Source organism: Gadus macrocephalus, chromosome 2 (genome assembly GCF_031168955.1).
Source record: "Gadus macrocephalus chromosome 2, ASM3116895v1".
NCBI classification, from domain to species: Eukaryota; Metazoa; Chordata; class Actinopteri; order Gadiformes; family Gadidae; genus Gadus; species Gadus macrocephalus.
In genome coordinates, this window is record NC_082383.1 from 4,836,949 (window position 1) to 4,852,039 (window position 15,091).

Sequence of the window (15,091 nt, forward strand, 5' to 3'; positions counted from 1 at the left end):
CCAATGACGTACTGATTTGACCATTTGGCAGGTATACAAATGGATCCTTTGGATAAAACAAATGCAACAAATGCATAAACTACACACCAGCTACAGCCCAATCAGTCAACTCAGAGAGTTGTTTTCCAGGTTGCCTACTACTACAACCGGCATAGTTGTGACCAATGACAAGAGACGCTAAATCGGCCTAACAATGCAACAAAGAAACTCTATCTGAGGGCCCTATCTTGCACCATGCGCAATTGACTTTCTACACAGACGCATTTATCGTTGCTAGTTTGCACCCGGCGTAAAGCGGATTTTCCCCCACAGCCAACTCATGCCACTACACTTGCGCCTGAGAGGCGTGTCGACAAACAGGAGAGGCGTGTTCCGGCGCAAATGATACATGGTACTATTTTTGTGATCTAAAAAGCAATTGCGCCAATGACCGGAAAATACCTGGTCTAAATGGACTAGCGGATAGCAGAGTTGGTGTTGCTATTTTGACACATGCCATGGCAGGTCGGAACTGCAACATAAGCTTACACACACGCAGGCTATACACAGCACAAACATGTAAACGATTAGCCTGATTGAAATATTATGATGTCAAAGATTGTTCATATGTGTGAAACTGCATAGAAAATGGCGTGGATTTTTTTTCCAAAGGGGCTGCATTAATGAACACTGTAGTATGCTAATGCCATGCGTTAAAATAATAATAATAAAAATAATAAATTCGGGCAAAGTATATCCCAGCCTTCCAAACAAAATCTTGTTTTAGGGGTAATTTATAACGTTCTTTTAAATCAATGCATCTGCAAACGTACAGCAAACACATATTTTCTTGACACAGACATCATGTACAAGGCCATTACTTTTAGGATTGATGAGTATTTGATCGTGAGAAAACATCGTTTTACCGCGAGTGAGTGTTAAAAAGAATGAAGGAATGTGGGTGATGTTTGGCACGCAGTTCAACTATATGTGTGCACCCATCGGTTTAAACACAGGCAAACTATACACATAACGCATAATACAGTCCATGGCAAAGTATATTAATGGGGGACACATGCATATTATGAACACAAGTCGATAACGATAATGTATACAATACTGGTGACAAACAATGTTTGTTAATGTATTGCCGCATATCATTTAATAGTCCCACAGTTGCGGCCACAGGGCCACATATCATGGGTTATGTGTTAAGTTCTCTTTGCTGAAATTTACATGATGACTCAATTGTTTCTGAAGTTGTAGAATAAAACGCTATTCCAGGTTTGAATTAGGCCTATTATTGTAATTGTATTGTAATTATTGTATTGTAATTATTATTAGGCCAGACTGCAAACGCTCTGTCAAAATATCAACTCTTCAAGTTCAAATGCGCTCATGGCTCTTAAAGGGGATGGGAGATGGAACTCTCATTGGTTTATTGAATGTTACACCCAAAACACACCTACGGAATGTACTGGTGCGAGTGAAACAAGTTACAACTGGGTTTTTGTGAGACAACGCCCTTAGAAACTACCATCACCTGTCCCTTGGAACCACTCCCTCGCCACAACTAACCAAGAACATCACTGACAGTCACAGCTAAGCAATGATCAATTCATTGGCAAAATTACTGATATAAGGTAAGTTAAGGAGAAAACACTATTGCAAAATACTACATATCATCCACGACCCAAACCATGGTCATCATGAACAATAAACATACCCACACAGTCCAAAATGTACACCTGCCACAAGCCAATGACGTACTGATTTGACCATTTGGCAGGTATACAAATGGATCCTTTGGATAAAACAAATGCAACAAATGCATAAACTACACACCAGCTACAGCCCAATCAGTCAACTCAGAGAGTTGTTTTCCAGGTTGCCTACTACTACAACCGGCATAGTTGTGACCAATGACAAGAGACGCTAAATCGGCCTAACAATGCAACAAAGAAACTCTATCTGAGGGCCCTATCTTGCACCATGCGCAATTGACTTTCTACACAGACGCATTTATCGTTGCTAGTTTGCACCCGGCGTAAAGCGGATTTTCCCCCACAGCCAACTCATGCCACTACACTTGCGCCTGAGAGGCGTGTCGACAAACAGGAGAGGCGTGTTCCGGCGCAAATGATACATGGTACTATTTTTGTGATCTAAAAAGCAATTGCGCCAATGACCGGAAAATACCTGGTCTAAATGGACTAGCGGATAGCAGAGTTGGTGTTGCTATTTTGACACATGCCATGGCAGGTCGGAACTGCAACATAAGCTTACACACACGCAGGCTATACACAGCACAAACATGTAAACGATTAGCCTGATTGAAATATTATGATGTCAAAGATTGTTCATATGTGTGAAACTGCATAGAAAATGGCGTGGATTTTTTTTCCAAAGGGGCTGCATTAATGAACACTGTAGTATGCTAATGCCATGCGTTAAAATAATAATAATAAAAATAATAAATTCGGGCAAAGTATATCCCAGCCTTCCAAACAAAATCTTGTTTTAGGGGTAATTTATAACGTTCTTTTAAATCAATGCATCTGCAAACGTACAGCAAACACATATTTTCTTGACACAGACATCATGTACAAGGCCATTACTTTTAGGATTGATGAGTATTTGATCGTGAGAAAACATCGTTTTACCGCGAGTGAGTGTTAAAAAGAATGAAGGAATGTGGGTGATGTTTGGCACGCAGTTCAACTATATGTGTGCACCCATCGGTTTAAACACAGGCAAACTATACACATAACGCATAATACAGTCCATGGCAAAGTATATTAATGGGGGACACATGCATATTATGAACACAAGTCGATAACGATAATGTATACAATACTGGTGACAAACAATGTTTGTTAATGTATTGCCGCATATCATTTAATAGTCCCACAGTTGCGGCCACAGGGCCACATATCATGGGTTATGTGTTAAGTTCTCTTTGCTGAAATTTACATGATGACTCAATTGTTTCTGAAGTTGTAGAATAAAACGCTATTCCAGGTTTGAATTAGGCCTATTATTGTAATTGTATTGTAATTATTGTATTGTAATTATTATTAGGCCAGACTGCAAACGCTCTGTCAAAATATCAACTCTTCAAGTTCAAATGCGCTCATGGCTCTTAAAGGGGATGGGAGATGGAACTCTCATTGGTTTATTGAATGTTACACCCAAAACACACCTACGGAATGTACTGGTGCGAGTGAAACAAGTTACAACTGGGTTTTTGTGAGACAACGCCCTTAGAAACTACCATCACCTGTCCCTTGGAACCACTCCCTCGCCACAACTAACCAAGAACATCACTGACAGTCACAGCTAAGCAATGATCAATTCATTGGCAAAATTACTGATATAAGGTAAGTTAAGGAGAAAACACTATTGCAAAATACTACATATCATCCACGACCCAAACCATGGTCATCATGAACAATAAACATACCCACACAGTCCAAAATGTACACCTGCCACAAGCCAATGACGTACTGATTTGACCATTTGGCAGGTATACAAATGGATCCTTTGGATAAAACAAATGCAACAAATGCATAAACTACACACCAGCTACAGCCCAATCAGTCAACTCAGAGAGTTGTTTTCCAGGTTGCCTACTACTACAACCGGCATAGTTGTGACCAATGACAAGAGACGCTAAATCGGCCTAACAATGCAACAAAGAAACTCTATCTGAGGGCCCTATCTTGCACCATGCGCAATTGACTTTCTACACAGACGCATTTATCGTTGCTAGTTTGCACCCGGCGTAAAGCGGATTTTCCCCCACAGCCAACTCATGCCACTACACTTGCGCCTGAGAGGCGTGTCGACAAACAGGAGAGGCGTGTTCCGGCGCAAATGATACATGGTACTATTTTTGTGATCTAAAAAGCAATTGCGCCAATGACCGGAAAATACCTGGTCTAAATGGACTAGCGGATAGCAGAGTTGGTGTTGCTATTTTGACACATGCCATGGCAGGTCGGAACTGCAACATAAGCTTACACACACGCAGGCTATACACAGCACAAACATGTAAACGATTAGCCTGATTGAAATATTATGATGTCAAAGATTGTTCATATGTGTGAAACTGCATAGAAAATGGCGTGGATTTTTTTTCCAAAGGGGCTGCATTAATGAACACTGTAGTATGCTAATGCCATGCGTTAAAATAATAATAATAAAAATAATAAATTCGGGCAAAGTATATCCCAGCCTTCCAAACAAAATCTTGTTTTAGGGGTAATTTATAACGTTCTTTTAAATCAATGCATCTGCAAACGTACAGCAAACACATATTTTCTTGACACAGACATCATGTACAAGGCCATTACTTTTAGGATTGATGAGTATTTGATCGTGAGAAAACATCGTTTTACCGCGAGTGAGTGTTAAAAAGAATGAAGGAATGTGGGTGATGTTTGGCACGCAGTTCAACTATATGTGTGCACCCATCGGTTTAAACACAGGCAAACTATACACATAACGCATAATACAGTCCATGGCAAAGTATATTAATGGGGGACACATGCATATTATGAACACAAGTCGATAACGATAATGTATACAATACTGGTGACAAACAATGTTTGTTAATGTATTGCCGCATATCATTTAATAGTCCCACAGTTGCGGCCACAGGGCCACATATCATGGGCTATGTGTTAAGTTCTCTTTGCTGAAATTTACATGATGACTCAATTGTTTCTGAAGTTGTAGAATAAAACGCTATTCCAGGTTTGAATTAGGCCTATTATTGTAATTGTATTGTAATTATTGTATTGTAATTATTATTAGGCCAGACTGCAAACGCTCTGTCAAAATATCAACTCTTCAAGTTCAAATGCGCTCATGGCTCTTAAAGGGGATGGGAGATGGAACTCTCATTGGTTTATTGAATGTTACACCCAAAACACACCTACGGAATGTACTGGTGCGAGTGAAACAAGTTACAACTGGGTTTTTGTGAGACAACGCCCTTAGAAACTACCATCACCTGTCCCTTGGAACCACTCCCTCGCCACAACTAACCAAGAACATCACTGACAGTCACAGCTAAGCAATGATCAATTCATTGGCAAAATTACTGATATAAGGTAAGTTAAGGAGAAAACACTATTGCAAAATACTACATATCATCCACGACCCAAACCATGGTCATCATGAACAATAAACATACCCACACAGTCCAAAATGTACACCTGCCACAAGCCAATGACGTACTGATTTGACCATTTGGCAGGTATACAAATGGATCCTTTGGATAAAACAAATGCAACAAATGCATAAACTACACACCAGCTACAGCCCAATCAGTCAACTCAGAGAGTTGTTTTCCAGGTTGCCTACTACTACAACCGGCATAGTTGTGACCAATGACAAGAGACGCTAAATCGGCCTAACAATGCAACAAAGAAACTCTATCTGAGGGCCCTATCTTGCACCATGCGCAATTGACTTTCTACACAGACGCATTTATCGTTGCTAGTTTGCACCCGGCGTAAAGCGGATTTTCCCCCACAGCCAACTCATGCCACTACACTTGCGCCTGAGAGGCGTGTCGACAAACAGGAGAGGCGTGTTCCGGCGCAAATGATACATGGTACTATTTTTGTGATCTAAAAAGCAATTGCGCCAATGACCGGAAAATACCTGGTCTAAATGGACTAGCGGATAGCAGAGTTGGTGTTGCTATTTTGACACATGCCATGGCAGGTCGGAACTGCAACATAAGCTTACACACACGCAGGCTATACACAGCACAAACATGTAAACGATTAGCCTGATTGAAATATTATGATGTCAAAGATTGTTCATATGTGTGAAACTGCATAGAAAATGGCGTGGATTTTTTTTCCAAAGGGGCTGCATTAATGAACACTGTAGTATGCTAATGCCATGCGTTAAAATAATAATAATAAAAATAATAAATTCGGGCAAAGTATATCCCAGCCTTCCAAACAAAATCTTGTTTTAGGGGTAATTTATAACGTTCTTTTAAATCAATGCATCTGCAAACGTACAGCAAACACATATTTTCTTGACACAGACATCATGTACAAGGCCATTACTTTTAGGATTGATGAGTATTTGATCGTGAGAAAACATCGTTTTACCGCGAGTGAGTGTTAAAAAGAATGAAGGAATGTGGGTGATGTTTGGCACGCAGTTCAACTATATGTGTGCACCCATCGGTTTAAACACAGGCAAACTATACACATAACGCATAATACAGTCCATGGCAAAGTATATTAATGGGGGACACATGCATATTATGAACACAAGTCGATAACGATAATGTATACAATACTGGTGACAAACAATGTTTGTTAATGTATTGCCGCATATCATTTAATAGTCCCACAGTTGCGGCCACAGGGCCACATATCATGGGTTATGTGTTAAGTTCTCTTTGCTGAAATTTACATGATGACTCAATTGTTTCTGAAGTTGTAGAATAAAACGCTATTCCAGGTTTGAATTAGGCCTATTATTGTAATTGTATTGTAATTATTGTATTGTAATTATTATTAGGCCAGACTGCAAACGCTCTGTCAAAATATCAACTCTTCAAGTTCAAATGCGCTCATGGCTCTTAAAGGGGATGGGAGATGGAACTCTCATTGGTTTATTGAATGTTACACCCAAAACACACCTACGGGTATTCAGACCAACCCATTTTAGATTTGCGTTGGGCGCAAGAGTAATTTATTCGCTGGTATAATAGCAACAGCGCCAGAGATCCGCCCACAAAGGTACTTGCGTTTCGCGTTTCATACTTGCGTTTCAGACCGTTAAAATAGGGCCCAAGAGTGCAACGCCGGCAACAAATGTATGCGACAATAGACTTGAAGTCCAAACAAGCACAGAAATTCAAACATAACCTTCTCAATAAACGCAAAGTGTATAAGAGCCAGGAGTAGCATATTCATGATGACAGGATATAAACTACTCCAGTTACAATCCATAACGAAAGCGAAATGGGTCGCAATGAAATTGTGAAACTTTGGGAAACGCACCGTCCTCCATGGAGCCGGGGACACCCACCAAAATGGCAGTACACTTATAGAAGACCCCTTTAAGAGGAATAAAGGCAAGGCAAATACCTAATACTCATTCTGTGACAACACAGAACATTTCCTGAGCCAGTGTACTGCATTCTCGAAGTTGTCAAAGTGACAGCTGACTGAATGGATTCAGCTCAATAAGAGGTGCTGCCGCTGTGCTAGACATCATCAAGCGGCCCAGTGCGACTTAAGAAACTCTGCAGCCAGGGTCAAGGGAAGCACCTACAAGTCCTCAATGAGGTGAACACCAGGCCATGTGTGGAGACAGCCAGCCCCCTACATAGCCAAAGAGATGAGCTGCTTAAAGAAGTACCTGGACAGACCAGCGGCAGGAACTTGTGTTCTGCTGAAAGTCATCCCAGTGATGGTCAACTATGGTGACCACACCCTGAACACTTACGCAATCCTTCAAGGAAGATCAGAGAGGACCATGATTCTTCCAGCAGCTGTAAAGACACGTGGTCGGCGGGAGAACCCTGAAGACCTTACCTTGCGAACCATACAACAGGACATCCAGACACTCACTCAGACCTGCTGCCTCATCCAAGCGGCCTTACCTTCAGACTGCATTGAGCTGGCAAACCACTCATACCTGATGGAGAACCTCCAGAGAAAGCATGAATAATAATAATTAATTGGCAGGCCACCTGCGAGGCCTCCAAGAACGGGAAACCCCTTGAACTCATTGAGGCCGATCAGCCACATCTCCTCTCCCTGATTGAGCCTGTCAGGGACTGGGGTGGCCACTCCAAGGCCCAGTGAAATCCCCCCCTCCGCCCGCAGCAGTTTTTGTTGATAATAACACCTAATACTCAGACTTTGGAGCTCTTCCAACATGTTGAGAGACTCTGGCTGGTAGACACCCTACCAAACGGTCTCCCCACCGGGAGACCGTTTTCCTTTATAGGCGCGTTGAGAGGAGGAGCGGGCGAATCCGCTGTCAGTGCGTGTGGATCAGTGGAGGCTTCTCCATTGAGGAGAGGGAGGAAGATCCTCCCTAACATTGTTGAGAATAAAAAATGTAGATTGCCCAGACTATTGTAATGAATTAATGCCCTTAAATATGACTACTTTATTGCCTTTGAATATATAATGTTCGTTTCCCTGGGTAAAGGGACATTAGCACCCCCTATCGCCTTTTGACAATTACTTCAGGGAGGAACGTCCTCCCTCCGCCTCCGTTGACTCCCATTCATTTTCCCGAAAGTACTGGCGGCCGGTGGATAACATGGGTTTCAATGGGAGAGAGGAGGAAAGTCCTCCTCTGAGTGGGTGGGACCTTAAGGGGTCTGATTCGCGCAAAAATCTATCCGTCTGCGCTATGAACCAATAAGTAGGATCCCTGGATGTTGAGCAGTGTTGCCAGATTGGTCCGATTTCCCACCCAATTGGGCTACTTTTAACCATGTTAGGCTGGAAGAATTATCATTGGGCGGGAAATCTGCCCAATCTGGCAACGCTGTCGATAACAAACCCGGTCTGCGTTGCCGCGGTGCTCAGTCTGAGAGACGCAGAGCAAGTGAAATCTGCGATAGCGAGATCCTAAATGCACAATGGAAACATTGGAAACGGAGGACATTGTTAACGTCATATTACAAAAAGCATTCCATTCATTCAGTTACAGTGCTAAGTTAGCGACCAAAGAAAGAGGTAGACCACTTCCCAAAATCAAGGTCTCCAGAAGTAATGGCAACGTCAGTGTTGTGAGTATTACATGGTTTGCTAGGTACGCAATGACTTACTGGTAGCATTACAAGCAATTGTAACTGAAAATAAACATAGCTAAATAACTTCAGTCAGTGAGGGCAAAAATAGGCCCAATGATAGGCCCAGATTTTTTTATTTACTTTTACAAATCAATAGTAGGCCTGATTTGACTAATATGCTTTGCATCCTTTCCTTCTCAAATTACAGTGATGCCACTGTGGCTTTGTATACATTTTGTTCACATAACTCCCTCCCTTCTATTTTGTAGTTCACCAAAACACCCTGAAACAACTTGAGTCTCACATTCTTATGCCACCATACACCAACAGTGCAAGCAGGCCAATGGCAACCGAGCGCGCAGTCCTTCCTCCCTCACTTTAAAAACGACCAGCCGCCACTGGTGTGGATGTATCAGTGATACGCAGGTTTATTCAATAAGTGGTAGTGTACCCGCGCACCATTGGCATATATGCGCGCTTGGCTCTGTGTGCGTGTGTGAACGAGAATGACAGGGATCGCTTCAAAGAAATAAAAATAAAAGCAGAATCAATTTGTGGTGCCACACATTGGTCTATGTATGGGAGACACTACTGTAATTGGCACACACTCTCTGGTCCCCGTTTTTGTAAAGGGGAACCAGCAACCCGGTTTGGCACTCCTTTGGCACTGTCCCAGACTCTCACACAATGTTGAATAGGCGTTTCAACCAAGATACCCCCTCCACACGCAGAGCTTTCAGCATTTCTGGCTGGATTTAATCTATCCCTGGGACCTCAGTGACATCCACCACGGGAAATTGAGGACGAACCCCCATCAGCCTCAAACTCTGCCTCCACCAAAGAGGGTGTTTTAGTAGAATTCAGGAGTTCCTCAGAGTGCTCCTTCCAGCGTTCGACTACCTCCTCAGTTGAGGTCAGTCCCATCCTTACTGTACACAGCTTGGATGGTACCCCGTTTCCCCCTCCTGTGGTGCCAGATGGTTTTCCAGAAACACCTTGGTGCCGACCGAAAGTCCTTCTCCATGGTGTCTCCGAACTTCTCTGAGACCCGGTTGCAGCCCTTCGAGGCTGTCAGTACCCTGCAACTGCCTCAGTATTTCATCCGGGATAACATATCGAGGAAGGCCTCTTTCATCAGTCGGACGGATTCCCTGTCCACCGGTGTCTACCACGGTGTCCGAGGATTACCGTCCCTTGGGACACCTAAGACCTTGAGGCCGTAGCTTCAGCAATGGAGGTTTTGAACACCGCCGACTCCGGGTCAATGACCCCGAACCTCCACAGGAATGCCAGAAAAGCTCAGCCGGTGGTGTGAGTTGAAGATCCCTAGGACGGGGGCCTCCTCCAGACGTTCCCAATTCACCTGCACTACCCGTTTGGGCTTACCAGGTTCATCCAGAATCTTGCGAGGGTGGTTAAGAATCTCAGCAGAACTACAGATTCCCCTACTGGAGCCCAATACAGGACTCCATTCAGGGTCTCTAAGGGTGCACTCACACTAGGCCATCTGGCCGTGGCCGTTTTCACACCTAACCGTGCTCAAATCTGCCAGTGTGAGTGTGGCCAGTCTGGCCAGGCCAGGCCAATTTGGCCACTTGGGAGAGGTGTGCTGCTACGGTACGGGCCGCAACGGTACAGATGCTAATGAGCCGACACGCGCACACGCACGGCTACACAACCTGAGCTGGATGACGTATAGTCCATGCGACGACCATGGACATAATAAAGGCGACGAGCCTTCTTTCCCATTAAACGGTAAACATGGCGTCAAGCAGTTCAACTGTTGGTGTGTTCTCTGTGTTGTTGTCCATTGTTGTTAAAACTCTGACTGGCGGCAGACTTTACTATGGTCCATGCAGAGGACGCTTGGTGATGACGTGTTACGACGTGATGACGTATGTACAAGAGCCTACCGTGGCCAGGCCACAGTTGCGACGGCCAACGGCCACGGCTAGATGGCCTAGTGTGAGTGCAGGCCAGAGAACAATGGGGCCAGTTGAGCACGGTTTGGTGTGAAAAGGGCCAACGGCCACGGCCAGATTGCCTAGTGTGAGTGTACCCTAAGAAGGCTGTGCGGTGCATACGCACAAACAACAGTCAAGGGTGTTCCCCCCCCACCATCCTTTGGCGTAGGGAGGCGACCCTTTCATCAACCGGGGTAAACTCCAACACTGCGGTGCTCAGCCGGAGATTTGTGAGTATCCCCAAACCCGCCCAGGGCAACTGCGGAGAAGAATAGATGCCAACGCCTATCCATGATTACGGTTCTAGAGCTGAGAATATGCATAGAGTTAAGCCCCACCAGATATAATTGGAAGCGCTCCACCTCCCTCACAAGCTCCGGTTCCATTCCCCAGTGAGGTGACGTTCCACGTCCCCCAGAGCCAGCTTCTGCCACCCATGTGGCAGCGTACCCGACCCAAGCGGGTCTTCGTGGAGGTGGTGGGCCCACAGGACGGAGAGGGGGGGGGGGTGGCGGGGGGATTGCCACGTCGCTTCTTTAGCCTGTGCCCGGCCGGGCTTCGTGGCAATCCCGGCCACCAGGTGCTCGCCCACGAGCCCTCTGTCCGGGCCAGGCTCCCGTGGGGGCCCTGAGCTTCCTCCTGGCAGGGTCTCTCCTCCCCTGTTTCAATTTTCCTTTTTTTTTTTAACCAATCTTTGTCTGGCCCCTCACCTGAGACAACTTTGCCATGGGAGACCCTACCAGGAGTACAAGATTCCAGACAACACAGCCCTCAGGTTCCCAGGGGCACGCAAACCTCTCCACCACGATAAGGTGATGGTTCCTGGAGAGGAACCGGAAATAATATGTATTTTGTATTGCACAATGTTTTATTGGGGGAAAAGGATCAAACTTTGATCAGGATATTCAGTGTATTGTGGAGTTTCTAACGGTGTAGATGTGAACAGCTGTTTCAATTAGAGATAGTTGTAACAAATAGGGTTGGGGAGTTCAAAGTTTAAAATATTTGCCTACCAGGTAGAGAACAAACGAAAACAATCCATTGTGGGCTAATGTGGCAATGGCTGGAGCAGAACGGTTCTCTGCTTACTGAAAGCAGACACCCTGTCCATCTGGAATCCTGAAGCAATAAGCTTGGCAAAGGCAATCATAGGTGGAATGTACACGTAGCAGTAAAACAAATAGCTAGCATCAAAAGGGATTTTGTGAGACAACACCCTTAGAAACTGCCACCTGCCATGCTTTCGTACCACTCCCTCCTCACAACTAACCAAGATCATCACTGACAGCCAATTATTTCCGCTCCAGTTCAGCGCCAATGTTGTGCCCGTGGCGTCCCGTGCTATGTTCACAGGATCAGAATACGCAGATTTTAGGACCTGTCTCGGTGAGTCGAGAAAATGGAAGAAACCGCTGATTCTGAAATTGTAAGAGACAATCAGAACTTCTCACACAGTAACAATCAAACAAACTCACACACACTCACAATCAGACAAGCTCTCAATCACACAAACTCACACACTAAAGGTACGGCCACACCAAACGCGTTACCTGCGTACCACGCATATAAAATCGGCAATTTTTCCATAGGGAAGCATTGGTTTACGCGCGTATGAGGTGCGTACACGCGTATCATGCGTACCAAGCAACATTTTACTCGCTGTAGGAGCGTATGAGGCGCGTACATATACGCGCGTATATATACGTGAGGAGTTCAAAAAATTGAACTTTTTACGCTCATACGCGCCGCAATAGCCAATCAGCGTTGAGCTTGACCCGACGTCACTGGCAGAGAGTAGTGAGCTTGGACAGAAGCATACGGCCGACATCTTTCTTTATTCTGTGTGGAAATAGTAACATAGTTACGCCATTAAATGCTTTTATGGAAACATTTTTAGCGAGAAATGTGCATTTTACTTTCATAATGTTCGCTCGGTGAATGTGAAGGATGTTTGGTTTGATAGTTATGACGAAGAGGGAACGCTCCGTTCACTTGCATGGACAGAGTCTCTGGTTACTAAGCAACCTCAACGTCTTGGCGGACTATATATCTGCTGATCAACACTACGAATGCTGGAAACACACCAGACACACCATGTGAAGTTATTTAACCCGATTATTGTTATTTATATCCGAGATTATTTAATCTAACCCGATCTAAACTCTATCACCCAAACACGGCGACGTTTGGGTTTCCTACCTCGGACTCCAGAGCAGCCATGTCCATGGCAGCCACGGCCGGCAACTTTCTTTATTCTGAGTGGAAATAGTAACATAGTTGCGCCATTAAATGCGTTTATGGAAACATTTCTAGCGAGAAATGTGCATTTTACTCTCATAATGTTCGCTCGGTGAATGTGAAGGATGTTTGGTTTGATATTTATGACGAAGAGTGAACGCTCCGTTCACTTGCATGGACAGAGTCTCTGATTGCTAAGCAACCTCAACGTCTTGGCGGACTATTTCTCTGCTGATCAACACTACGAATGCTGGAAACACACCAGACACACCATGTGAAGTTATTTAACCCGATTATTGTTATTTATATCCGAGATTATTTAATCTAACCCGATCCAAGCTCTATCATCCATCCAAACACGGCGGCATTTGGGTTTCCTTCCTCGGACTCCTTAATCCAGCGCAGCCACAGGCTGGGGGGGACACAAATTTTTTGACACAAAATGGTCAAGCAACATTTTCGCTGCGTTACGCACGTACATGGTACGCGAGGTACGCGCTTGGTGTGTTCGCACCTTAACAATCACATTGATTCAAACTCACAAACACTCACTATCACAGAGACACTGTTCTTCTTTCAGCCTCTGTAGTTTCATACGTTAAGTGAGTTTGCCATCAGGTTTTGATAATTTTATTTAAAGATTGTATATATTTAATTTTGCAAAGAATTAATTTATTATTGTTTTAGTTCAAGGGTTATTTGTTTTATTTTTAAAGACCTTATTATTAGTTTTTTTAAAAGGATGTTATTTAACATGTCTTTATTTGAACATTGCTGTTTTATATTTTGTTTGTGTCTTTTTGTACCGTTTGTGTTGCTCTGCATATTTAAAAAATAAATCCGGAGTCCTCAGTACTTGAGTGGTCTTTTTACTGCATACTTTTTTACTCTTGAGTAATTATTTTTATGAATACTTTTACTTCTACTTGAGTATTTATAGTCTTAAAGTAACAGTACTTTTACTTGAGTACATTTTTTGGCTACTCTACCCACCTCTGCCCCCATCACCCACCCTCTTACCTGAGCCCTCATCATCATAGCAGAAATCTGAAAACACATGAATGGCCGCAAACAAGCTACGTGGAAAGTATGTCCCAGCCTTTGGACATCACAAAGCGATATTGGTTGAATCTGCGTCATGATGTAAACGATGCGGGTGGCTTCTCTAACTCTGTTGCTCTTCTGCTAGCATTTACATTTTGCACGATATTCAATTGTTTTCTTGTTTCTTGTAAATCCACGCGACGCAATGCAAATAGGTCTGATTTATCAGTCGGAATTTAAAGCCCCAATGGGGTTTTAAGCACTCTTAACTCCCAGCAAGGGCAATAGAGTAAAGCGCAACACACATCTCTCTTGTATTTTTCACTAACTCCAGTAGCAGTAAAGGTTTAATCCACTAAAGACTCAACTTTGCAAGTCATCCGTGAACCATCATATGTGCCGAACCATAGCACTTGATCCAAACGGGCCCTGGGCCAGCTCTGATCTTATACACCCCTTAATGTGCAGTTATGGTACTCATAGACAGCACTGTATGGAACATTGATATTCTGGATGAAGACACTAGAAACAAAGGAAAGCAGGGGAAACCGTTGATGACATCTTATAACATCAATTCCTCAAATCAGCCATCTATTCGGGTGATCATATGTGTTGATACATCATTTAATCTGTCTGTTGGAAAGCCAGGCAACTCCATTGAAAGTGTAAGCCTTCATATCCACATTTCAGGTTTTTCGTGGAGGTGGTTTAATAATATGTATTTTGCATGTTTTATTAGGGGAAATGATCAAAAACCATCAGGAGGATCAGTGTATTCTGGAGTTTCCAACAGTATCGATTGGCACAGCTGTTTCAATTAGCGATAGTTGTAACAAATAGGGTTAGGGTTAGCATATTTAACACTACATTTAACATATTTGCCTGCCAGGTAGAGAACAAACGAAAACAATCCATTGTGGGCTAACGTGGCAATGGCTGGAGCAGACCGGTTCTCTGCTTACTAAAAGCAGACACCCAGTCCATCTGGAATCCTGAAGCAATAAGTTTGGCAAAGGCAATCATAGGTAGAATGTACACAAAGCAGTAAAACAAGTAGCTGGCAACAAAAGGG